Consider the following 26,196-nt stretch of genomic DNA (forward strand, 5'->3'; position numbering starts at 1 on the left):
AACACATCTCCTGCAGCCTATTTAAACCCATCTCTCATCAACCTGTTGCTCCCAGCGTTGCTTCAAGTTTTCTTTGTTACCTGTTGTGATTAGTTTCTGGTCTCTCTTGTTTTTTGGCCCTTGTGGCTGGTTATTTTATGGTCTATTAGTAAAGTATTGTTTATTGCTAAATTAACTCTTCTGCTCTGTTTTTGGGTCAAGCCTCCTCTCCAGTTCCTGATGCCTAAGGCTCCTGTACCTCTTTCTTGATGGTGGCAGTGAGACGAGTGACAGTACTGTTTTACTCCATGAATCTATTTTAAAAAATCGATGGTTAGTTGTTATTCTTGAAATTTTTAGCTGATTAACTGTATATAAGTTTTCCCAGGTGCCATGGTAGGATTTAAATTTGTGTCTCTGGATTACCAGCCTGGTGACTTAACCTCTATATCACCACCGTACCTCTGTATATCCTCCAATGTATAGCTTAACCAACAATTTGTACCATTAGAAGATCACTTTCTCTGGGCAAATCATGTTAGATCAAACCATTCTAAAACCTAAAATAGATTTAACAATGTCCCTCAGCACTTCTCAAGAGAAATAAAGGACCTTGTAAATCACTTTCCAAAAATAACCATGCACTCACCCTGCGCCTATATTTGTTTGAGGGTCATTTCTATCTTTTACTTGGTTCATTTATAATTTGTGATGCATGGATTCATCCTGCGCTTTGTCAGTGGCTGTTTTAAGTCACAAATTTGTCACGTCACAGGTTGGCTGACTGAGAGACCTCCCAGTCAGTCGTAGTGAAGATATTTAAAGTGGCCCTTGAAGCCTTTGTGGGAAACACCAGACAATCCAATTACTTCAGCAGTGCTTACAAGAACTGCCTTTGATTCAGAGTCAGGTAAGATAAATCAATATAGTGTCATTTTCTTCAGAATCAATCGTAATGATTAATCTGATCTGAACTATTTTTATCAGCAAAAATTCAATTATAGCCATCAAAGTACTGTATATTTCCATGTAATACAATGTGCTTGAATCAGTCTTAAAAAGAAATATCTTTTATAGACAATAATGAAATATAAAATTAATAAATGCATCTAGTTATTGTTGGAAGGACTAAAATAGGAGCCAGGTGCACATGGGATGTCTACAGATATAACTTGTAAGAATAAAAGATAAAGGAGAGGAAAAAAGTCTAAAAAGTTACTTAAGATAGCTTTGCCATTCAACAAATCATAGTTAATTGAATCTTAGACTTAAATGCACTTTCCAAAAGACCTGGGGAGTATGGACTATTCAAGATTTATGGGGAACACTTGAATGCTGCAATTTCTAACATCATTCCATTTTAGTCTTGAATCCCTTCTTTGAGCTCACCTCCTGAACTTTCCGAGATGGAGTATTCCAAAGGTTCACAACCCTTGGAAAGAAGAATCTTCTCTTTATCCATCTTAAGTAGTGATCCCTCAGCCTGAAACTAAACCTTCTAATTCTAGATTTTCTCACAAGAGGAAACGTTCTCTCAGCACTGACCCTATTAAGTAACCCACTATCTTGAATAATTGAGGGAAAAATCACTTCTCATACTTAGGAAATTCAAAGAGTAATCTTTCCCCTTCAAATAATCCTTTCATCCCACAAATTCACCTAAGGACTATTTGAACTGCTTCCAGTGCACAAATACACCTCCTTAAATAAGGAGGCTGAAACTCGACGTCATATTTGAGATGTGTTCTCACCAATACCAGATCACTGGTTTTAACATATGTTTTCCATTTCCCTTGCAATAAATGCCAATAAATATACTGGTATGTTCAATAAGTAAAATTACACCTGCGGAAAATGCTTATTTTTCATCACCGCTGGTAGATTTGTGCAAATTTATGAGCTTCCATGTTGAACTCTGCGTGAAGCAACAGATTTATTAGACAAATATGGTAAATTAGGTTATCAGAGTAAATAGAGTGTACAAAATTTGTATTTCTTTTTATTGACTTAAAAACTACAAAGCAAAGGCTTGAATGCTCAGTGGAAGGTGCAGATGCTTTTTTGCTGGTGGGGGTGTCGTGGCTTTGCTGCTGCTTACGTGTGGGAGGGGGGAGCTGGGGGGACTTTGGGGTTCTAACATTTAACTGTCATTCATTCTTTGGGGCACACCTCTGTTTTTGTGGATGCGAAGAAAAAGAATTTCAGGATGTATATTGCATACATTTCTCTGTCATTAAATGTAGCGACTGAAACCTATTAAATATAGTTTAAACTCAAGTAAATTGAAGTCCCAGAGAGAGGTAGTTGGAGGGAAAGGGTGGTAAAACAACAACTTGCACTGAGACATGATTCACGCAGTGACCTTTATGGTGCTTCATGAAAAGTGAAGCTTCTGTTGTGAAATAAGAACACCAGTGGTAAATCTGAGATGCGAAACACAGAAGAGAGGGAATTTCTTTAGCCAGATGGTGGTGAATCTGTGGAATTCATTACCACAGACAGCTGTAGAGGCCAAGTCACTGAGTATATTTAACGTGGAGGTTGACAGGTTCTTAACTAGCAAGGACATTAAAGGATATGGGCAGAAGGCAGGAGAACAGATTTGAGAGGGGATAATATACCAGCCGTGTTGGAACAGCGGAGCCAACTCGATGGCCCAATGGCCTGATTCTGCTCTTGTATATTATATTCCAATTTCCCAGAAAGATCAAAGTATTATGTGTGGATTTTCTTTTAAATATTCATTGAGGAACAACTATTGGCCAAAATGAAGATAACTTCCCTTCTCTCAGAATAGTGCCATAGAACCTTTTACATCTAATTAAAGGGGAAAATGGATCTTAGTTTAATACTTCATCTGAAAGATGCCTTCCTGAGGGAACAACCGTAATTCAGTAATGCAAATTTCAGATTGCTGTTGGAATTGGTTAATGTACCAAGATACAGTCAAAACTTGTCTTGCGTGCTTTTAATACAGATCAGACTCCTTACAGATGGCACATTTTGAAGTTCAATTCAGGCACCATTTTAAGGAGTTTGTACGTTCTCCCTATGACCATGTGGGTTTCCTGCAGGTTCGTCAGTTTCCTTCCACAATCTCATTGCCTCTATGCCCCACCTTGGTTAGTTGAACAACCCATAGCTTCTTTGAAGTATCGATTTAGCTTTGTTCCTCTTTATGAAGCATTATGAAGGACCCCACGCACCCCTCATAAGAACTCTTCTCCCTCCTGCCATCTGGCAAAAGGCACCAAAGCATTCGGGCACTCACGACCAGACTATGTAACAGTTTCTTTCCCCAAGCCATCAGAATCCTCAATACCCAGAGCCTGGACTGACACCAACCTACTGCCCTCCACTGTGCCTATTGTCTTGTTTATTTTTTATTGTAATGCCTGCCCTGTTTTGTGCACTTAATGCAGTCCTGGGTAGGTCTGTCATCTCGTGTAGTTTTGTGTTGTTTTACGTAGTTCAGTGTAGTTTTTGTATTGTTTCATGTAGCACCATGGTCCTGAAAAACATCTCGGTTTTACTGTGTACTGTACCAGCAGTTATGGTCGAAATGACAATAAGAAGTGACTTGACTTGACTTGACTTTAAAGTTAAGAAGTCAAAGGATTAAATAACATTATTTTTGATATATATTGACAGTAGTCCATCAGCGCAGGGATTTTGTTGCCCAGCTGTTCAATTTCATCTGGCCTGTAACTTTACAACCATAGATTATGGCAAAGTGTTACTAAAACACTGTTGCATATCCTCTGTGTAACATGAATTAAGCCACTAACTGTAAGAGATGAGGTCAAGAGGTTATTAAAGCCCCCAAGGTAGCATTAAGATTAGTTCTAAAAAATTGGGAAGTTAGACTTTAACCATCAAGGTGGAATTTAACATTGAAGATTTACTTTTCTAATGCTTTGAAGTTTAGCTCTGATTCATATTCAGATTTATTTATCACACGCACTGTACATGGAAACATACAACACACCCAAGGATGTGCTGGGAGCAGCCCACAGGTGTCTCCACACATGCCATGCCCATCATGCTTGGCAGAACAACACAGAACACAATGAAACAGACAAAGCAACAACAGCAAAACAAGCTGTAGGTTGATTGGTCACTGTAAATTGTCCTATGATTAGGCTAGGTTGAATCAGGGGTTGTTGGGCGGCACAGGTTGAAGGGCCTATTCCACACTGTATCTCAATAAATAAGTAAATAAAATGAATCTCAGGGTAGTATATGGAGACATTAAAGTCAAAGAAAACTAGAGCATAGAAACAGGCCCTTCAGCCCATCTGGTCCATGTCAAACCATTTAAACTGCCTATTCCCATCAACCTGCACCCAGACCATAGCCCTTCATACCTTTCCCACCCATGTACAAACTTCTCTTGAACGATAAAAGTGAAATTGCATCTACCACTTGCACTGGCAGCTCATTCCACACTCTCACCACCCTCTGAGTAAAGAGGCTTCCCCTCATGTTCCTCTTAAACATTTCGCCTTTACCCTTAACCCATGATCTCTCATAGTCTCACCCAACATCAGTGGAAGAAGCCTGTTCGCATTTATCCTAGCTATACCCCTCATAATTTTGTATAAAACTACTTTGATAATAAATTTAATTTAAACTTTGAACTTTAACTCTCCTTTTACGCAGTTGTTTCAAACTTTGAAATGTGTCTGGAAATACATCATTACGTCTCTGAGGCATTTTGTCAGGTACTTACATAGGCAAATGGAATTGGTGTAATTGGTCAAAATGGTTGGCATGGATATAGTGGGCCTGGTTATGTGTTTACAGCTGTATGACTCAATGAAGACCCAAGCCAGCAATTAAAAAGCAATATACTATTCATCTTTGCTTTATTCGCAGCATGCAGTCAGATGTCAAAACTTAATGCAGAACAATATATGTATGTGTGCTGTCTGTGTTTAGTATTCAGGGAAAGTTCTTGAATTCTCACTTGCCTGCCAGTTTTTTTTAAGTCCACACTTTGCGCTTTGAATAAATCAGGAACTGTGGTCATTTCTGGAACACAGCCAAATGGAAAAGTAAATTTACAGAAGAACTGTTCAGGACATTAAAGAGCTGCAATTAAATTTGAGAAGGCCAATTTATAAATAGGGTATGGGACATATTTTTATAGCGTGAAGTATTTATAATGGGAGAATAAGAGTCATCACTAGTATTCATTATCCTATGCTTGCCAACTGTTAATAACGTGCTTGATCATAGAACATAGAATAGTACAGCACAGTACAGGCCCTTTGGCCCACAATGTTGTGCCGACCCTCAAACCCTGCCTCCCATATAAGCCCCCACCTTAGATTCCTCCATATACCTGTCTAGTAGTCTCTTAAACTTCACGAGTGTATCTGCCTCCACCACTGACTCAGGTAGTGCATTCCACGCACCAACCACTCTCTGAGTAAAAAACCTTCCTCTAATATCCCCCTTGAACTTCCCACCCCTTACCTCTTACCTTAAAGCCATGTCCTCTTGTATTGAACAGTGGTGCCCTGGGGAAGAGGCGGTGGCTATCCACTCTATCTATTTCTCTTATTATCTTGTACACCTCTATCATGTCTCCTCTCATCCTCCTTCTCTCCAAAGAGAAAAGCCCTAGCTCCCTTAATCTCTGATCATAATGCATACTTTCTAAACCAGGCAGCATCCTGGTAAATCTCCTCTGTACCCTTTCCAATGCTTCCACATCCTTCCTATAGTGAGGTGACCAGAACTGGACACAATACTCCAAGTGTGGCCTAACCAGAGTTTTATAGAGCTGTATCATTACATCGCGACTCTTAAACTTATCTCTCGACTTATGAAAGCTAACACCCCATAAGCTTTCTTAACTACCCTATCCACCTGTGAGGCAACTTTTAGGGATATGTGGTCATGTACCCCGAGATTCCTCTGCTTCTCCACTCTACCAAGTATCCTGCCATTTACTTTGTACTCTGCCTTGGAGTACCACCTCACACTTCTCCGGGTTGAACTCCATCTGCCACTTCTCAGCCCACTTCTGCATCCTATCAATGTCTCTCTGCAATCTTTGAAAATCCTCTACACTATCTACAACACCACCAACCTTTGTGTCATCTGCAAACTTGCCAACCCACCCTTCTACCCCCACATCCAGGTCGTTAATAAAAATCACGAAAAGTAGAGGTCCCAGAACAGATCCTTGTGGGACACCACTAGTCACAATCCTCCAATCTGAATGTACTCCCTCCACCACCACCCTCTCCCTTCTTCAGGCAAGCCAATTCTGAATCCACCTGGCCAAACTTCCCTGGATCCCATGCCTTCTAACTTTCTGAATAAGCCTACCGTGTGGAACCTTGTCAAATGTCTTACTAAAATCCATATAGATCACATCCACTGCACTACCCTCATCTATATGTCTGGTCACCTCCTCAAAGAACTCTATCAGGCTTGTTAGACACGATCTGCCCTTCACAAAGCCATGCTGACTGTCCCTGATCAGACCATGATTCTCTAAATGCCTATAGATCCTATCTCTAAGAATCTTTTCCAACAGCTTTCCCACCACAGACATAAGGCTCACTGGTCTATAATTACCCGGACTATCCCTACTACCTTTTTTGAACAAGGGAACAACATTCGCCTCCCTCCAATCCTCCGGTACCATTCCCGTGGACAACGAGGACATAAAGATCCTAGCCAGAGGCTCAGCAATCTCTTCCCTCGCCTCGTGGAGCAGCCTGGGGAATATTCCGTCAGGCCCCGGGGACTTACCTGTCCTAATGTATTTTAACAACTCCAACACCTCCTCTCCCTTAATATCAGCATGCTCCAGAACATCAACCTCACTCATATTGTCCTCACCATCATCAAGTTCCCTCTCATTGGTGAATACCGAAGAGAAGTATTCATTGAGGACCTCGCTCACTTCCACAGCCTCCAGGCACATCTTCCCACCTTTATCTCTAATCGGTCCTACCTTCATTCCTGTCATCCTTAATTTCTTCACATAATTGAAGAATGCCTTGGAGTTTTCCTTTACCCTACTTGCCAAGGCCTTCTCATGCCCCCTTCTTGCTCTTCTCAGCTCCTTCTTAAGCCCTTTTCTTGCTTCCCTATATTCCTTAATAGACCCAGCTGATCTTTGCTTCCTAAACCTCATGTATGCTGCCTTCTTCCTCCTGACTAGATTTTCCACCTCACTTGTCACCCATGGTTCCTTCACCCTACCATTCTTTATCTTCCTCACCGGGACAAATTTATCCCTAACATCCTGCAAGAGATCTCTAAACATCGACCACATATATAATCAGATTTTCATTTGGTTGAGTCGAAGATTTTGTTTTACATTTATTTTGTTAAGTTATCAGGATCCAGCATTGCCTTGTGGAAAATGTATCTGATTTGATATTTTTGGTATGAAATTTGCACTCCTGATGGTTACAGACACTTCACCCCTCTTTACCGGAAAGTGCATTTGTCACATAATCACAGGATTACCTCAGCTGTAATGTGCCTTTGGCCAAATCCTACTGAAATGCATGCTGTTTTAGTTTATAAACAATGGTTGCTGGGTGATGGACTGGACTGGACTAGACTACTTGTGCCTGTGAAAATGTAACTGAAGATGATGCTTTGAATCGATTCAGCTGTTCATTATGTTTTGGACTTGTCCATTGACAAGTCTATCAGACTGGTACAGGTTTCTGTACTCCTTTCTAAGCCTCGAGAAATGATTACCTTCTTGTATGCAACCTTATACTTCTCTAATTTTAGGGATATTGATGGTAAATGCCGCTGTCACGTTTTATTTTTTGTGTCCTCTTTGTTAAGTTCGTTAAAGACGGAAATCAAGAAATGGAGGGTATCCACCCCTCTGCAGAACTTGTTGACTTTAGTGTAAACTATTGCTCTCCAGTACGTGGTGAATTGTAGCAGTCAGGGCAACACGTTCCACCACCAGCGATCAAAGATCAGGTTTCAATTCCCACTGCTGGCTATAAGGAACTTGTACATTCTCCCCATGACCGTGTGGTTTTCCTCTGGATGCTCCTGATTCCTCCCACATTCCTTTTGTTTTGTAATTTATTTTTTATTGAATTTCATCATCAAACAAACATTTCCATGAGATGTATTTCAGATACTGTACATATATATCATATAATCATATTTGTCACAAATCACATAATATTTATCTGAGGTATACACTTATAGAAAAGAGAGGAAAGAAAGAACAATCGAAAGAAGAAAACTACGTACAGAGTAGGGAGTGATCTTTTTTTTTACAACATATTCATTGACTTGTGAGAATAAAATCAGACCTATGAGGTGTTATTTATATACACACATTCTTTATCTCTCTCTCTTTTTTCTCCCTCTGTCCCTCTCACTATACCCCTTGCCCATCCTCTGGGCTCCCCCCCCCTTCTTTCTCCTTAGGCCTCCTGTCCCATCATCCTCTCATATCCTTTTTGCCAATCAACTGTCCAGCTCTTGGCTCCATCCCTCCCCCTCCTGTCTTCTCCCTATCATTTCGGATCTCCCCCTCCCCTCCCACTTTCAAATCTCTTACTAGCTCTTCTTTCAGTTAGTCCTGACAAAGGATTTCGGCCCAAAACGTCAACTGTACCTCTTCCTAGAGATGTTGCCTGGCCTGCTGTGTTCACCAGCAACTTTTATGTGTGTTGCTTGAAATTCCAGCATCTGCAGATTTCCGTGTGTTTGCTATGAGGTGTTATGTAGTTAAACCATTTTTTCCAGTATGAATAAAATTGTTCCAACATATGATTAACAGATGCTGTTATCTCCTCCATTTTGTAAATGTCCATTGTAACTCCCATCAATACATTTAAAGTTGGGCTCTCCTGTGATAACCATTTCCTGGTAACGGTCTTTTTACAAGCCACCAGCAGTACATTCATTAAATATTTATCTCTTTTCAACCATTCTTGAGGTATATACTCAAAATATATGGTCTTACTCTCTAAGGGTATTTCACATTTAAACATGTCTTGTAGGGCATTATGTATCCCACTCCAATAGTCTTTGATAACAGGGTATTCCCAGAAAATATGATAATGGTTTGCATTTTGTTTTCCACAATTTCTCCAGCAAACAGGCAGGTTACTATCATAATGGGATTTATGAGAGGGTGTAATAAAATATCTTATCAAGTTTTTCCACCCGAACTCCCTCCATTTCTGTGATTTGGTACACTTCCATTGATACCTCCATATTATTGTCCAGTCTTCCTCAGATATTATTATCCCTCCATCCTTCTCCCATTTTGTTTTAATGTATGAAGTCGAATGTGTTTTAAGATTTGACAAACACTTATACACGCTTGAAATTATTCTACTACCGTTGTCTGAATTATATGCTTTTCTAAATAGCTCTATCAGACATGTACTTGCCTTGGTTACATTTTTAACTGTCCTAGTAACATACTGTCGCATCTGTAAATACTGGTAAACGTCTTGTTTTTCTAATAAGTGTTTCTCTTTGAGCATTTCAAAACTGAACAGTGTTCCTTCTTTCGTTATATTGCAAATAGCTGTTATTCCTTTAGCTGTCCAGTTCTTAAATCTAGCATCCAGTTTATTCAGCATAAAATCCGAGTCATATGCACACCATTTAAGAATTGCAAGTCTCTCTCTAGTTTATATTCTTTTATAATTGTTTTCCATATTTTAAGAGTCCATTTCATCCACTGGTTGTCAATATTATTTATGTAACTTTGTAGGTTGTTATCAGCCAAAATTGCCTGTATGGGGATGGAAAGTATCCTCTCCTCAATGTTTTTCCATTGAGCGTCATATGATGGGTTGCACCAGCATATCACGGCTCTCAACTGTGCTGCAAAATAATAATCTCTAAGAGAAGGTAGGCCCCATCCCTCCTTTTCCTTGGCTAATTGCAAAGTTTGGAGACAAACCCTAGGCCTTTTACCTTGCCATATATATCTGGATAGCATCTTGTTCCATTCATTGAATTGATTTTGGTTAATCTGTATTGGTAGGGTCTGAAAGAGATACAGTAGTCTGGGCAGTATATTCATTTTAGTAAATTCAATCCTTGAACTGAGACCGAGAAAAGTAATTAGGTTCCATCTTGTTATATCTTCCTTTTTTTATATATATAGTATAGGCTGATAATTGCATTCAGATAATTTTGCCAAATCTCTTGGCATAATGATGCCCAATTATTTGACAGACTCTGTTTGCCATGCCCAAGGATATCTACTTTCAATTTCTCTTGGGGGAATATAGTTATATGAAAGTAGTTGGGTTTTATCTATGTTGATCTTGTATCCTGATAATTGGCCATAGTGTTCAAAGAATTGCATCAATTTAATTAAAGAGTATGTTGGTTGCTCTAGGCAGATCAAAATGTCATCTGCGTAACAGACCAATTTATGCTCTGTCCCTTTAATAGTAATTCCCCTGATACCTTCATTTTGTCTGATGTATCGAGCTAATGGTTCCAGATATAATGGGAAGAGTAGCGGTGACCATGCACAACCCTGTCTCATGTCCCTTTCTAGGGTAAAACTACTAGATAAGTACCCATTGATTTTAATCCTGGCAGTAGGATTGTCGTATAGTGCCTGCATAGTTTTAATAATTGTGTCATGCAGACCAAATCTATGTAAAATTCTGTAGAGAAAATTCCAATTGACCGAATCAAATGCCTTTTCAGCATCCATGCTTATCGCTATTGCTTCAATTTCATTTTTTTAAATATGATCCATAATGTTGTGTCCTTCGTATATTGTCTTGTGTTTGGCGTTGTTGTCTAAAACCTGTCTGACCATTATGTATCAGTGTGGGTAGAAATTCTTCTAATCGTTTGGCCATGATGGAGGTAAATATTCTATAATTCACATTAAGAACAGATATTGGTCTAAATGACCCACATTCCATTTTATCCGTGCCTTCTTTTGGTATAGCTGAGATTATCACCTCCTTCCAGCTGGGTGGCATTTGCGCCTTTCTCAGAGCCCAGTTCAGTGTGAGGAGTAAAACAGGAATTAACTCACTTCTAAACTCTTTATACCACTCCGCTGTATATCCATCTGATCCTGGTGACTTGCTTAATTTAAGCCTACTAATTGCAGTTTTTAGTTCAGTTTCAGTTATGTCAGCAGTCATCGTTCTATTTTGTTCTTTGCTTAAAGTGGGTAACTCTAAAGAATTCAGGAAGGTGTCAATTTGGGTTATGCTTCCCCCTGGAACCTTGGAATATAGAGTTTTGTAAAACATTTCAAAAGCTTCTTGAATTTCACTTAGCTTATTTTTTATCACTTTTGTCTTGGATTCCTAATTCTATGAATTGTATTTCCTGCTATCTTTTTTTTCCAGTTTCCACGCCAGTATTTTCATAGATTTAGATCCACTTTCATAGTGTCTCTGTTTCAGAAACATTTAAATTTTTTCTAATTTCTTGTGTAGCCAAACTATTCATTTCATTCCTAATTTTTAAAATTTCCTCTAGTGTATCCTGTGCCAAACTCAATTTGTGTTTTTTTTCTAGTTCCTTCTCCTCTCACGTTCCAAAGACTAACTTAGGGTTAGGGTTTCTAAACTGTGAGCAGGGTAAATTGGGTCTGGAAGCATGGCAACAGTTACGGGCTGCCCCCAGCAAATCTTTGAACTGTAATGATGCAAATGACGCATTTCACTTTACGTTTCAATATTTTGATGTACATATGACAATAAATCTATTCTAAACAATCCAAACACAGAATTTTCTTATTTACTTATGTTATATAGATCTTAGAGGTAAACTGAGCTTTATCTTGATAATTAGAGAAGGACATAGTTTTCTTTTTATCAAGAATAATAATTGATGGTGAACATTTGTAAGCTTTTAATTGATATCTCTGCCACAACCTATTTGATGGGGAGATACAGAATTTAGACCCAGCAATGATGAAGGAAAGGCAATCTATTTTCCGACCTGGAAGCTAGGTGATTTGAAACCAGCAGTCGGTGGTGTTCCCATGCCCAGAGGCAGCGGTCAAGGCTTTGGGAAGTTCTGTTAAAGCCACCTTCTGCTGAACGCAATGCATGTCTGGATTATACACTAATATCTGCTGATGGTCAAGGAGGTTCATTTTCAGCCTGGGAGATGTACTGGCAATCAAGAGTGTTTCAGAATCATATTTATTATCACTGATGTATCTCATGAAACTTGCTGTTTTGCGGCAGCAGTGCAGTGTAACACATTCCGAATATTACAAGTTACAAAAAGAAATATTAAAAAATGAGTTTTAGATTTTAGATTAGATTATGAGAACACTCAGTCCTCTTTTATTGTCATTTAGAAAGGCATACATGCATTAAGAAATGATACAATGTTTCTCCGGAGTGATATCACAGAAAACAGGACAGACCAAAGACTAACACTGACAGAACCACATAATTATAACATATAGTTACAGCAATGCAAAGCAATACCATAATTTGATAAGGAACAGACCATGGGCACAGTAAAAAAAAGTCTCAAAGTCCCGAGTCGATCAACTCCCGAGTCCTTGATAGCAGGCGGCAAAAGGGAGAAACTCCCTGCCATAAACCTCCAGGCACCGTCAACTTGCCGATACCTTGGAAGCAGCCGACACTGAGTCCATCCGACCGAAAACTCCAAGCTTCTGAGCAGCCTCTCCAATACAGCCTCCCGAGCGCTTTCGACCTCTCCCCGGCTGCTGAAACGCAAAGCCGAGGATTTCGAGGCCTTCAGCTCTGGAGATTCCGGTTACCACACAGTAGCAGCGGCAGCAAAGCAGGCATTTCAGAAGTTTTCCAGATGTTCCCCTGTGCTCTCACATCTGTCTCCATCAAATCAGAATTGTGCACGGTCCCCTACTTGACAGATAACAGACATCACCACCGAAGTGGCCACGTGCGCTGCCGTCGCGCCACCATCTTCTCCCCCCACCCCTCCCGGGAGGAGTTCATTGTCCATTCAGAGAATTGAGAAAATTTTTTTCTCTTTTGTTCCATATTTATATTCCCTTCTTGCCTTTTTTTTTAAACTGTTTTTAATGGAGGTCGGGTTTGAGGACGTGATTTTAAGTTCTTCAACTCTACCTGTTTCCAAGTTAGCCCATTGCTTTGCTTTGCTTTTAGTTTAGTTGCACGGTGGGTTTTTTTGGGGGTCTTTATTTGGGTTTTTTTTTTCTTTTCTCTATTGATATATATATATATATAAATCAGTATACTATTATTTTACCATATTATTTTATGTTTAAATTGCACTGTTTGTATCAATTTTTTCTTCTGTATTAATATCTCCTGTAATTTCTAACAGTGTATTAGTGCCTTTATGGTTTACCCTTTGTATACTTATTCAATAAAAAGATTTAAAAAGAAAGAAAGAAAATTGACAGCAGAGGGGAAGAAGCTGTTCCTAAAACGTTGAGTGTGTGTCCTCAAGCTCCTGTACCTCCTCCTTGATGGTAGCAAAGAGAAGAGGGCGTGTCCTGGGTGGTGATAATCCTTAAAAATGGATAGCACCTTCTAGAACAGGGGACCCCAGCCTTTTTTTTTATGCCATGGACCAAAACCATTAAGCAAGGGGTCTGTGGACGCCAGGTTGGGAACTCTTGTTCTAGAGGCATTACCTGGTGAAGGCGTCCTCGATAATGGGGAGGCAGGTCCCTATGATGGAGCTGGCTGAGCTTATAACCCTCTACAGCTTCTTCCATTTCAGTGCATCGGAGCCCTGCACACCAGACGGTGATTCCACCAGTCAGAATGCTTTCCATGGTACACCTGTAAAAAATTTACTAGTCCTTGGTGACATGGGGAATAATAGGCAGCAAACGGAATAATTCAATTAAAAGGGTTTTTAAGAAGAAAGTGAATGCTTGCTAAATGGATGCTGATGGCAAAAGAGTGTTTAACAGTAGTGAGGCTGTTAGCGTAACACTATTATAGTGCCAACAACCCAGGTTTGATTCTGCTGTTGTCTGTGAGGAGTTTATATATCCTCCCTGTAACCATATGGATTTCCCCCAGATGCCCTGGTTTCCTCGCTCATTCCAAAGACGTACAGGTTAATTTGTCACATAGGAGTAATTGGGCAGCACAGGCTCGTAGGGCTGAAACAGCATATTATTGTGATGTCTCTTGTTTAAAAAAAATACAATTACACTTATGTTTACAATCTAAGAATGAAAGTCTAAGAATAAAAATCTCTTCGGAATTCATTTGCCATTGGCAAAATGAATGGAAAATTCTAAAGTATAAGGTCACTGAAAGTCTCTGGCCCATTGTAGGTGCAATAAATTTGCAAAAGGCAGCAAAAAATGATTTATCTTGAAGTTTAGAATTCTACCAGTGAGGGCACAGCTTGTCAGAGCATCAGTGACAATATCACTGTGATTCAGCCCAACCTTAAAAGCTATTTGCTTTGGTGCCAAGCTTGGGTCGGAGGTTGCATTAACTCACTGCTGTATTGACATAGCACCAACTGTAACAACACAAAGTGTCCCCAGGTGGTTCACACGAACACTTCAAACAAAATTTACCATTGAACTACATAAAGAGATGCAAGGGCTGATAGGCAAACGCTTAGTTAAAGAATGAGACTGTGTACATACATCTACTGATGTTTCTGTACAACTCTTCAGTGATGTTCCTGGAATCATTGGGTGTTTCAGGTCTTTCAACATCATACACCCTCCTCCAGGTGACCCAGCCGGGGCTGATCAGACCCCAGCTTGTGTCCAGATGGCTAGCTACTTATGACTCCATGGCTCCCCTCTTTTGAGCCACAGCCATCTTAAGGCCCTCTCTGCCGTATTGGTGGTACTGCGGATGGCTCTCCTCTTCCTCTCTCCCTCGATGCTCAAATTGATGAAGGCTCTAGCTAAGGAACAGGCAGCGAGTCCCCTACAACCAACCTCCACTGGGAGACACCTTGCTCTCCATCCAGCCTGCTGACAGTTGCTGACCAGTCCTGCGTACTTGGAGAGCTTCCTTTTAAAGGCCTCTTCCAAGCTATCTTCCCATGGGACTGTCAGCTCCAGCAGCACCATTTGTGACAAAGATCTAGATTTTTGAAGGAGTTGAGGGTAGATATATGACCAATAGAAAATGATGCTGGAGATTTTGTAATAAGAGACGCAGAGGTGACAGAGGAACTGAATGTGTATTTTTCATCGGTCTTCACAGTCAAAGATACCTGTAGTATACTGGACATTCCAGAGTGTCAGGGAAGTGAAATATGTGCAGTGAAAATTAAGACTGAGAAGGTGCTCAGGAAACTTAATGGTCTGGGTGGATAAATCTCCTGGACCTGATGGAATGCACCCTCAAGTTCTGAAGGAAGTAGCTAGAGAGATTACGGAGGCATTAATAATGATCTTTCAAGAACTGATAGATTCTGGCATTGTACCAGATGAATGGAAAGCTGCAGATGTTACTCCGCTATTTAAGAAGGGTGGGAGGCAGCAGAAAGGAAAGTATAGGCCTGTTAGCCTGACATCAGTGGTTGGGAAGTTGTTGGAATTGATTGTTAGGGATGAGACTATGGAGTACCTGGAGGTACATGACAAGATAGGCCAAAGCCAGCATACAAACGTTTGTAGTTTCCTGAAGGAAAATCCTGCCTAACTATCCCACTGCAATTCTTTGAGGAAATTACAAGCAGGGTAGACAAAGGAGATGCAGCAGATGTGGTGTACTTGGATTTTCAGAAGACCTTTGACAAGCTGCTGCACATGAGGCTGCTTAGCACGATAAGAGCCTATGGTATTACAGTGGAGTTGCTACCTTGGGTGGAGCATTGGCTGATTGGCAGAAAACAGAGAATGGGAATAAAAGGATCCTATTCTAGCTGGCTGCCACTTACCACTGGAGTTCCACAGGGGTTGGTGTTGGGACTGCTTTTTTTATGATGTATGTCAATGATTTGGACAATGGGATTAATGGATGTGTAGCTAAATTCGCCAGTGATACAAGGATAGGTGGAGGAGCAGGTAGTGTTGAGGAAACAGAAAGCCTGCAGAGAGATTTAGATAGTTTAGGGAATGTACAAAGATGTGTCAAATGAAGTACAATGTTGGGAAGTGTATGGTCATGCACCTTGGTGGAAGTAGTAAATGGGCAGACTATTATTTAGATGGGGAGAGAATTCAAAATGCAGAGATGCAAAGGGACTTGGGAGTCCTTGTACAGGATACCCTAAAGATTAATCTCCAGGTTGAGTCGGTAGTGAAGAAGGTGAATGCAACGTTGACATTCATTTCTAGAGGTATAGAGTTTTAGAGCAGGGATGTGAATGTTGAGGCACTATAAAGCACTCGTGAGACCACACTTGGAGTATTGTGTGTGGCTTTGGACTCCTTATTTTAGAAAAGATATACTGACATTGGAGAGGGTTCAGAGAAGATTCACAAAGATGATTCCAGGAATGTATGAAGAATGTCTGGCAACTCTTGGGCTGTATTTCCTGGAGTTCAGGAGAATGGGGGGGGGGGGGGAATCTCATAGAAACATTCCGAATGTTAAAAGGCCTGCACAGATTAGATATGGCAAAGCTATCTCCCATGATAGGGGAGTCTAAGACAAGAGGGCACGACTTCAGGATTGAAAGGCGTCCACTTAGAACAGAGATGTGGAGAAATTACTTTAGTCAGAGGGTGGTAAATCTATGTAATTTGTTGCCATAAGCGGCTGTGGAACCCAAGGCATTTAAGGCAGGGATAAATAGGTTCTTAATTAGGCAGGGCATCAAAGGGTATGGAGAGAAAGCAGGGGAGTGGGAATGACTGGAAGAATTGGATCAGCACATGATTGAATGACAGAGCAGACTTGATGGGCCAAATGGCCTACTTCTGCTCCTATATCTAATGGTCTTATGAGTAATGATGAGTTTTAGGGAAGGCATTGTTAGTCAAAAACAATTGTCATTGAAGTGCAATTAAACTGTTGATCAAGAAGCTAGAACTGGAAATGTACAGCTCTTCATTGTGCTGTAAGCAGGGAGTGGGGCCAAGAAATGATTGCAAATATGTTGTGAGAATTTTGAAAATTTGTTACAAAGCCAAAGACTCTTTTGTGGGACTTGTGCACTAGACCTGACCAGACATTAATCGAGAGATGCCAACACTCAGAAGAGATATTAAACCAAGTCTCCCAAATGGAACAAAAGCATTCTTCCAGGATGTCCCAGCCAAAATTAATTTTCTCATTCCTCAGCCAATATCACAATGTCATTATCATATTGAATGCTGGAGGAACTCAACAGGCCAGGCAGCATTTATGGAAAAGAGTTGATGTTTCGAACCGAGGCCCTTCAGCAGGACCAAAACGTTGGGTGTTTACTGTTTTCTATAGATGCTGCCTGGCCTGCTGAGTTCCTCCAGTGTTCTGCATGTGCTGCTTTGGATTTCCAGCATCTGCAGTTTTCTCATTTGCTATTGTTATATTGCTGTTTGAGGTCTGTGCAGGAATTAATGGTGACATTTTTTCACAGTGGCTACTCTTCTGAAGTACTTAACCGATTATAAATGAGATTGGAATTACTTATTTATTACAATGAAATTTATTACACAAACTACATTGTTTCAGATCCTAGGCTCATGAAGAATACATTCTTTTTCTTATCTTTTCTCATATGATTAATTAGTCAAATATAAATTGGCATTATTGTTATTTACTTTTTCTCCCCGGGCTCATTTGCTGCTCTGCACAACTAACCCAACTGATGCAAGTTCAAGTCTAATTGTCCTTCAACCATTCTTGAATAGCCATGAATACAACCCAACAAAACAGCGTTACTCCAGAGCCAAGGTACAAATCACAGTGCCAACAGTATACACAGCACAAGGCACATATAAGATATCAGTAAAATACAGTCCAAGTCCCTGAGTCCACGAATATTGGAGCAGTCTGCAGTAACAGATCTTCACATAAGTAATCAGACTTGAATATAAAATGGCATTAACACACCAATTTTGCACCTTCCCTAAAATTATCTAAAATTTGCAATCCAATCTCTCCACATCAGTAGAAGTTTCTTTTCTCACTTTAAGTCATAAACTCCTACAGCACAGAAATAGGACCTTAAGCCCACTAAAGTTCAAAATAAATTTGTTATCAATGTACCTATATGTCATCATATTTTACCCTGAAATTCATTTTCCTGCAAGCATTCAAAGTGGAACAAAGAAATACAATAGAATCAATAAAAACTACACACAAAAGACTGACAAACAACCAATATGCAAAAGACAACAAATTGAGCAAGTACAAAAAAATAAATACAGAAATATGCAAAAGTCTTAGATATATATTGCGGGAGCAAAGGAAGCTGGGAACAGCGAGGGTGGAGTGTGGCAGGAGGATTGTGGGACAGGTGGCAGAGGAGGAGTGCCAGGGGAAGGTGGGAAGGACAGGTGGCAGAGAAGGAGTGCCAGGGCCAGGGGAAGGAGGGAAGGACAGGTGGCAGAGAAGGAGTGCCAGGGCCAGGGGAAGGAGGGAAGGACAGGTGGCAGAGAAGGAGTGCCAGGGCCAGGGGAAGGTGGGAGGGACAGGTGGCAGAGAAGGAGTGCCAGAGCCAAAAGGAGGGGGAGGGATGTAGTGCAGGTGCAGGCAGACCCAAACCTGAGACACGAGGCAAGGTCATTTGATTCCAAGCAATTGGTTTATTGATCATTACAGAATGTCTCTTTGCTGCTTCCTGCTCTCTTCTCTCTCCCTTCCTCTTTTCCCAACTGTAATTTCCCTTTCCCTGCCCCCTCCCACTCTCAGTCCACAATAAAGACCCATATCAGAATCAAGTTTATCATCGCTCACATGTCGTGAAATTTGTTTATTTTTGCGGCAGTTCAGTGCAATACATAAAATTACTACAGTACTGTACCGTGGGCACCTTAGCTACATATGTGCCCAAGATTTCTGCACAGTACAGCAAATAAATAATACTGAGAATATAAATTGTAAAACCATATCTGCACTATCAACCACCTATTTACACTAGCTGCATTTTATTCTCCCAGCTTGAAAATAAAAGTCATTTCACTGTTACAAATGAAACAAAAGCCATCAGACCTTCTGCACAATTTTTAATCTGATATAAAGTGTTCTTGGAAATGGCTAGCGAGCTTCCAGAATAATCATTTTTAAGGTAAAGTCAGTATGTTTGGAAAACAGCAGAAACTCATTCCCTGCCGGAACAAGGCATCAGTGCAGTGTTCTGTAACACTTGGAGAAGCTGTTTTATATTGACTGGTGTTTGCTGTGGTTGAGTGTGGCACTCTTTCCTCTGAGTCAGAGGTTGGGGGTTTATGTCCAGCTTCTGAGGCGGCATCCTGTAATCTAAACTGACACTTTGGGTCAATTTTCCAGCCTCTTTCCAAACACTCAGTGGCACTAAGGAAAGTTCAGCTCTTTATCCTGTATAAGCCACTGCTTTGATGCTAGCCTTCGGAATTCTTTCAACCTCTCCAGAGAGAGGGTGGTGAGTCTGTGGAATTCATTGCCACAGGCAGCTGTAGAGGACAAGTCATTGAGTATATCTGAAATGGGAGTTCTTGGGTTCTTGGTCAGTAAAGGCATCAATGGTAGCAGGGAGAAGGCAAGAATGGGGTTGCAAGGGATAATAAATCAGCCATGGTGGAATGGCGGAGCAGACTCGATGGGTCAAATGATCTAATTATGCTCCCATGTCTTACGGTCTCTGATCTTCCAGTTCTACTTTTTGAATATATCTTTGGGAGAAGCTCACATCTCTGACCATGTTTTAATTTGCTCTTCCAACTTTATTTTTGCATCCTGAGAGATGAAAAATGCAAGATGCTAAGACTGAGGTCCAGGTTATGAATTTCATACAAAGTGTACCTAATTAATCAAAAGCCTTGGATAATATTGAGAGTGTTCTCTCACTCCTGAAGTTAAGACACAAGACATAAGAGCCAAACATTCTCCTACCTCCTCCCCATAACCTTAATCATGAAGGGTCTCGACATGAAACGTCAACTGTCCTCTTTTCCATTGAAGCTTCCTGGCCTTCTGAGTTCTTCCAGTTTTTTGTGTGTGTTGCTTGGATTTCCAACACCTGCAGATTTTCTCTTGTTTGAGATTCTGCAGATGCTGGAAATCCAGAGAAACTCGCACAAAATGCTGGAGGAACTCAGCAGATCAGACAGTATTAATAAACGGTCTTCAGCTCAATACGTCAACTATTTATTCCTCTCCACATACACGTCCTGACCTGCTGAGTTCCTCCAGCATTTTATTTTTTGTTTTGCTCCAGATTCCGACATCTGCAGACCCTTGTGTCTTAAACTGTGTGCCTGCCCGCTCCATCAGGGACCTCCTGCCCCATCTGTGTGGCTGCCACACTGGCCTTGGGCTACTTCAGAACCTACAAAACTAGAGTAGAAGCAGGCCATCCTCGATTCTGAAGGACTGCCTCAGAAGAAGTAAAACATTCAGTAGGTTAACAAAAACTGTGAATTTTTTTTAGATTTAGATTAAGTGGACACACAGTCCTCTTTTATTGTCATTTAGTAATGCATGCATTAAGAAATGATACAATATTCCTCTGGTGTGATATCACAGAAACACAGGACAGACCAAGACTGAAAAACTAACAAAAACCACATAATTATAACATATAGTTACAACAGTGCAACAGTACCATAACTTGATGAAGAACAGTCCATGGCACAGTAAAAAAATTCAAAATCTCTCGAAAGTCCCACATCTCACGCAGATGGGAGAAGGAAGAAAACTCTCCCTGCCATGCTCAACCACAGTCCGACTCTGAGTTGTCCGAAAACTTCGAGCTCTGATCAGCCCTCTGACACCGAGTACCGAGCACCATCTCTATCCGAACGATTCGACCTCAGCCTCAGTCGCCAGCAGCAGGCAAAGCCGGGGATTATCTCACTCACCTCGAATCTGGAATGATTCCACAACCTATAGATTCACTTTCAAGGATTCTACAGCTCATTGTCAGCGTTAATTAATTTATCTATCTATCTAAACCTACTTATTTATTTACTTTTATATATTTGCTCATATTCTCTTCTTTTGCACATTGGTCGTTTGTCAGTCTTTGTGTGTAATTTTTCATTGATTCTGTTGTTTTTTTTGCTCTACTGTGATTGCTTGCAACAAAATAAATCTCAGGGTCGTATATGTACTATGTAGAAATGTACTTTGATAATACCTTTACTTTGAACTTTGAAAAGAAAGCTGTAGAAATAATTAGATGCCTGGTGCTGCAACAAGCTGAAGGTTAAAGCACTGCTAACCTCAACTGTGAGTGAAACAACTGTACACTCCAATCACACATAATGGAAGGAGTGACTCATTTTTATATAAAGGTAACATAATCAGTGTTACTTCTGGAGTAGCCTTCTGAGGCAAAGTAATTTCAGGGAAAATAAAACACCATTATCGCAGTGTCATTGGGGCTTTTGACCCAGCTATTCCTGGATCCTTATCAAAGCATTCCAGCTAGCCCCCTTTCTTCATTCACTGATACCACACCAGAATTAGCTGTGATGTTAGAGCCAATCAGTTCAGACTGCCAGTCATTTCTATCTTATCGTGCGGGGAATTGATTTTTTTTTTCCTCTCACTGAAAGAGAACAACAGCTGGGCCCTGAAAATAAAAACTTCCCCGCAGGCTCAGGGGTTGTTACAGTAAAAATTCAAACCCATCATGTCAATTTCCAGATACTTATTCAAAACGTTTGCCTATAAAGTATACGTAAGCAAAATATAGAAGTTTCTGGTAATCTGAAATATAAAAAAGGCAATCGTGTCATAAGAGCACTACAGCACAGAAGAAGGCCCCCGGCACATTGAGTCCATGCTGACCTGTTGTTCTGCCTAGTCCCATTGACCATAGCCCTCCACACACCCCTCCCGTCCATGCACTTCTCCAAACTTCTCTTAAATATTAGAATTGGCCCACATTCGCCACTTCCGCGGGAAGCTCGTTCCACACTTGCACTTCCCTTTGAGAAAAGAAAGGTCCCCTCAGGTTCAACTTAAATATTTCACCCTTCACCTGTGACCTCTGGTCCTAGTCTCATTCAACCTCAGTGGAAAAAGCCTGCTTGCATTAATCCTATCTATATCGATGATAATTTTGTATACCTCTGTTAAATCTCCCCTCATTCTCCAACACTTCAGATAATAAGCCCCTAACCTTATTCACCTTTTCCCTATGTTAAACTCTTGCGTTAAGTTCTGCAGATGCCAGGTATCCAGAGAAAATCGCACAAAATGCGAGAGGAACTTAGCAGGTCAGGCAGCATTTATGGAGAGGAATAAACAGTTGGTATTCTTTGTCTACCTCCCAGCTTCTTACTTCATCCCCCTTACCTATCACCTGCCAGCTTGTACTTCTTCCCCCTCCTTCTTATTCTGACTTCTACCGCTTTCCTCCAGCCATGATGAAGGGTCTTGGCTGAAAACATGGATTGTTTTTCTCCCCCTCCATAGATGCTGCTTGATCTGCTGAATTCCTCCAGCATTTTGTATGTGTTGCTCCTGAAAATGTTGAAGGCACCACTGTGGAAAGATAATCAGAAATAATGTTTAGATTGACCACTTCAGAGAAAATAGCTTTTGAACCTTTCTCACCAAGTGAGTGGTCTGTGTATGAAATGAGCTCCTAGAGGCTGTGGGTCAAATCCAGGTAAGTGGGACAAGCTTAGTCAGCACGGATTGAAGGACAGGCTGCTGTGCTGTATGACTCTATGACAGACCTGTAGCTGGAAGTAATAATGTGAGAATATTTTTGTTGATTCTTCTATTCAAGGAGCCACACATGAGTCTGCTTGACAAGCTATGGACCCATGGGATTACAGTGAAGATTCTAGCATGGATAAAGCAGTGGTTGATTGGCAGGAGGAAAAGAGTGGGAATAAAAAGAGCCTTTTCTGGTTGGCTGTCGGTGACTAATGGTGTTCCACAGGGGTCTGTGTTGGGAATCATTCTTTTTACATTATATGAGGGGTGATTGATAAGTTCGTGGCCTGAGGTAGGAGAAGTCAATTTCAGAAAACCTAGCACATTTTTTTCAACATAGGCCCCTCCTACATTTATACTCTTAGTCCAGCTGTCATGGAGCATACGGATCTTGGACCTCCAGCAAGTGTTCACAGCATGGGCGATTGATAAGTTAGTGGCCTAGGGTAGAAGGAGATGAGTTACGCAGTTCTCGTTACATACATGCAGTTCAACTCTTTGAGTGATTACGCAGAAAGTTTGAAGTTAATAACTAATTTCCTTCTACCTCAGGCCATGAACTTATAAATCACCCCTGACGGGTTATTAATTGACGAGTTATTAACTTCAAACTTTCTGCATAATCACTCAAAGAGTTGAACTGCATGTGCATGTAATGAGAGCTGTATAACTCATCTCCTTCTACCCTAGGCCACGAACTTATCAATCACCCATGCTGTGGACACTTTCTAGAGTTTCAAGCTCCGTAAACTCCACGACCGCTGGACTAAGTATGTAAATGTAGGAGGGGACTATGTGGGAAAAAAAAGTGCTAGGTTTTCTAAAATGGACTCCTTCTACCTTAGGCCACAAACTTATCAATCAGCCCTTGTATGTTGATGATTTGGATGATGGAATTGATGGCTTTGCTGCAAAGTTTGCAGATGGTATGAAGACAGGTGGAGTGGCAGGTAGTTTAGAGGAAGTAGCGAGGCTACAGAAGGAATTAGATAAGGAGAATGGGGAAAAAAAATGGGAAATGAAAGTCAGTCACAGGAAGTGTATGGACTTGCACTTTGGTAGAAGAAATGAAAAGGTTGACTATTTTCTAAATGGAGAGAAAATACAAAAAACGGAGGTGCAAAGGGAGTTGGGAGTCCTTGTGCAGGATTCCCTAAAGGTTGATTTGCAGTTTGAGTCTGTGGTGAGGAAGGCAAATGCAATGTTAGCATTCATTTCAAGAGGACTGGAATATAAAAGCAAGGATGTAACGTTGAGACTTCATAAAGCACTGATGAGGCCTCACTTGGAGTATTGTGAGCAGTTTTGAGCCCCTTATCTTAGAAAGGATGTGCTGAAACTGGCGAAGGTTCAAAGGAGGTTCACGAAAATGATTTCAGGATTGAATGGCTTGTCATATGAAGAGTGTTTGATGGCTCTGGGCCTGAAACCTATTGAATGGTGAAAGGCCTTGGTAGAGTGGATGTTTCCAGTGGTGGGAGAATCTTAGACCAGAGGACACAGCCTCAGAATAGAGGGCTGTCCTTTTAGAACAGAGGGGTGTCCTTTGAGCAGCACCCAGCACTCTCAATTTAACACAAGCCCAATCAAAGGACAATTTGCAATGACCAATTAACCTGCCAAATCATAGTCTTTGGACTGTAGGAAGAAACCAGAGCACCCGGGGAAACCCATGTAGTCACAGCGAGAACGTATAAACTCCTTACAGACAGTGGCGGGAATTGAACCCAGGTCACTGGCACTGTAACACGTGCTAACTACTACACTAGTGTACCATCTCTGTCTGGGAGATTCTAACTGACTGAATAAGCAGGAGTATTTTGAGATGGTTCACTTTTTTTAAAGTGTGCAAATTGCTATTATCTAGAACAATTTACTGTTAAACTTAGATGGTAAATACAAAAGGGCTCATTTTAAATTAGATCTGTAAGCCGTTTTTCACATTTCTGTAAAGATTCCCCTGATTGTACTTTAATGGAGAGAACTCGTGAGGCAGGTTATAAAATATTCATTGGTTTATTTCTGGGAGTCCTAACTAATCTTGTTCTCCTGAACAAATGATCTCATTTGTCCTCCCCCATTAATAAAGACCACAGTTATGCTAAGCAATAGTGTGAATTCCAATTATGGATTCTAGTGGGAAGTTCAGCTGTAGCTATTGTGAGAATGAACCTGTTCTGTCAAAGCATAGCAGCAAGCCAATAATGAATTATCGGATAGTATCTGTTTGACAGACTGACATTTTATGGCATTCAATGATCAGGAGATAGAAACAAAAAGAGGATGTGGGGGGAGAAAGCTTTGGTAACAGTGGCGTTTTAAATTGTGGCAATAGGTATAGTAACAGTTGTTGTGCAACGACTCAAGTGGAGCATGATGTTCACCCATTCGGTTATTCCCTTTATAGAGACCTCCTATGTGTGACTTTATTTAACATGGGGAGGTTGAGTAACGGGCAGCCACCCCACAGTCCTTGACAGATTGACAGAGTCTTTGACTGTGGCATGGAATGCAAGACAGCTGGGGACCCCCTCACTGCCATTGTGATGTGTCATCATCTTCTGCCAGCTCCACCATTGAGGTCTTGGTTGGACCACTCTTTCTCTGGAACCTCCCCCTCAACCTTACCCCCATGGGTGACCCTACCAGTACCTAAGCTCAAGTTGGCATCAATCGTGGGATCCCAGGAACTCACAAAACTCTCCACCACGACAAGGAGACGATTCTCAGAAGATGTAAAATAACGTTGAAGGAATTGAACCATATAGGTAGTAGCAAGGGCAGGTTTTAGCCGAGATTCTGACGTTCTGTTTTGCAGTATGTTACAAGCTAATGCAAATAAATTCTATTTGGATACAAAAGTTATGAACACAACACACAATTGCTTTGCACAATGTAAATGTTACTGGATCCTAATCTCAAGAATAATTATATTATTATTTGAAAAATACAACCTGCTGCAACCGGTGAATTACATCAACTAGAAAGCAATTTTTCTCTATGTGCAATTAGTGGATTTTAGTTCTCAAGACAAGCTAGACAATACTGTACTGTGAAGAAACAAAACAGCAAATGCACTGTAACCTGAGGTAAAAAGAACAAACTACGGGAGGATCCTCTTCCTAGGGATGCTGCCTGGCCTGCTGCGTTCACCAGCAACTTTGAAGTGTGTGGCTTGAATTTCCAACATCTGCAGAATTCCTGGTGTTTAAACTACAGGAGGAACTTACAGGGCAGGTAGCATCGGTGGAGTCAGAGGGATGGTCGACATTTGGGGTTGAGACCCTGCATCAGGACTGGACAATACTCTGATTTAAGGTCATGTTTCTGCCTGTATTATTTTTTTCAGCTAAACTGAAACTGTGTTTAACCTGCCCAGATCTTTGAATCTTTCAAGACTTGCTCATTCTAACTTGTCCTTCTGTCTGCATTCACTGTCATACCCAGACCTGTTCAGCCATCACCTTTGGGCTTGCATTAGCACCTGATCCAGTTTAAA

At 40.9% G+C, this 26,196-nt stretch overlaps 1 protein-coding gene across 2 annotated transcripts in view; it reads left to right on the forward strand.

Annotated features, from left to right (window-relative positions):
• The first annotated feature begins 789 nt into the window (after window positions 1-789).
• csrp3 (cysteine and glycine-rich protein 3 (cardiac LIM protein)) overlaps window positions 790-26,196 on the forward strand; it is a 60,688-nt gene continuing 35,281 nt past the window's right edge. Inside the window, exon 1 of one of the 2 annotated variants that reach the window (XM_072272757.1) lies at window positions 790-889. The gene's annotated coding sequence lies outside the window, so the exon portion shown is untranslated. The remainder of the gene's footprint in view (window positions 890-26,196) is intronic. The other variant, XM_072272758.1, reaches the window with a different exon arrangement.

Source organism: Mobula birostris, chromosome 11 (assembly GCF_030028105.1).
Source record: "Mobula birostris isolate sMobBir1 chromosome 11, sMobBir1.hap1, whole genome shotgun sequence".
In the NCBI taxonomy this organism is placed as follows: Eukaryota; Metazoa; Chordata; class Chondrichthyes; order Myliobatiformes; family Myliobatidae; genus Mobula; species Mobula birostris.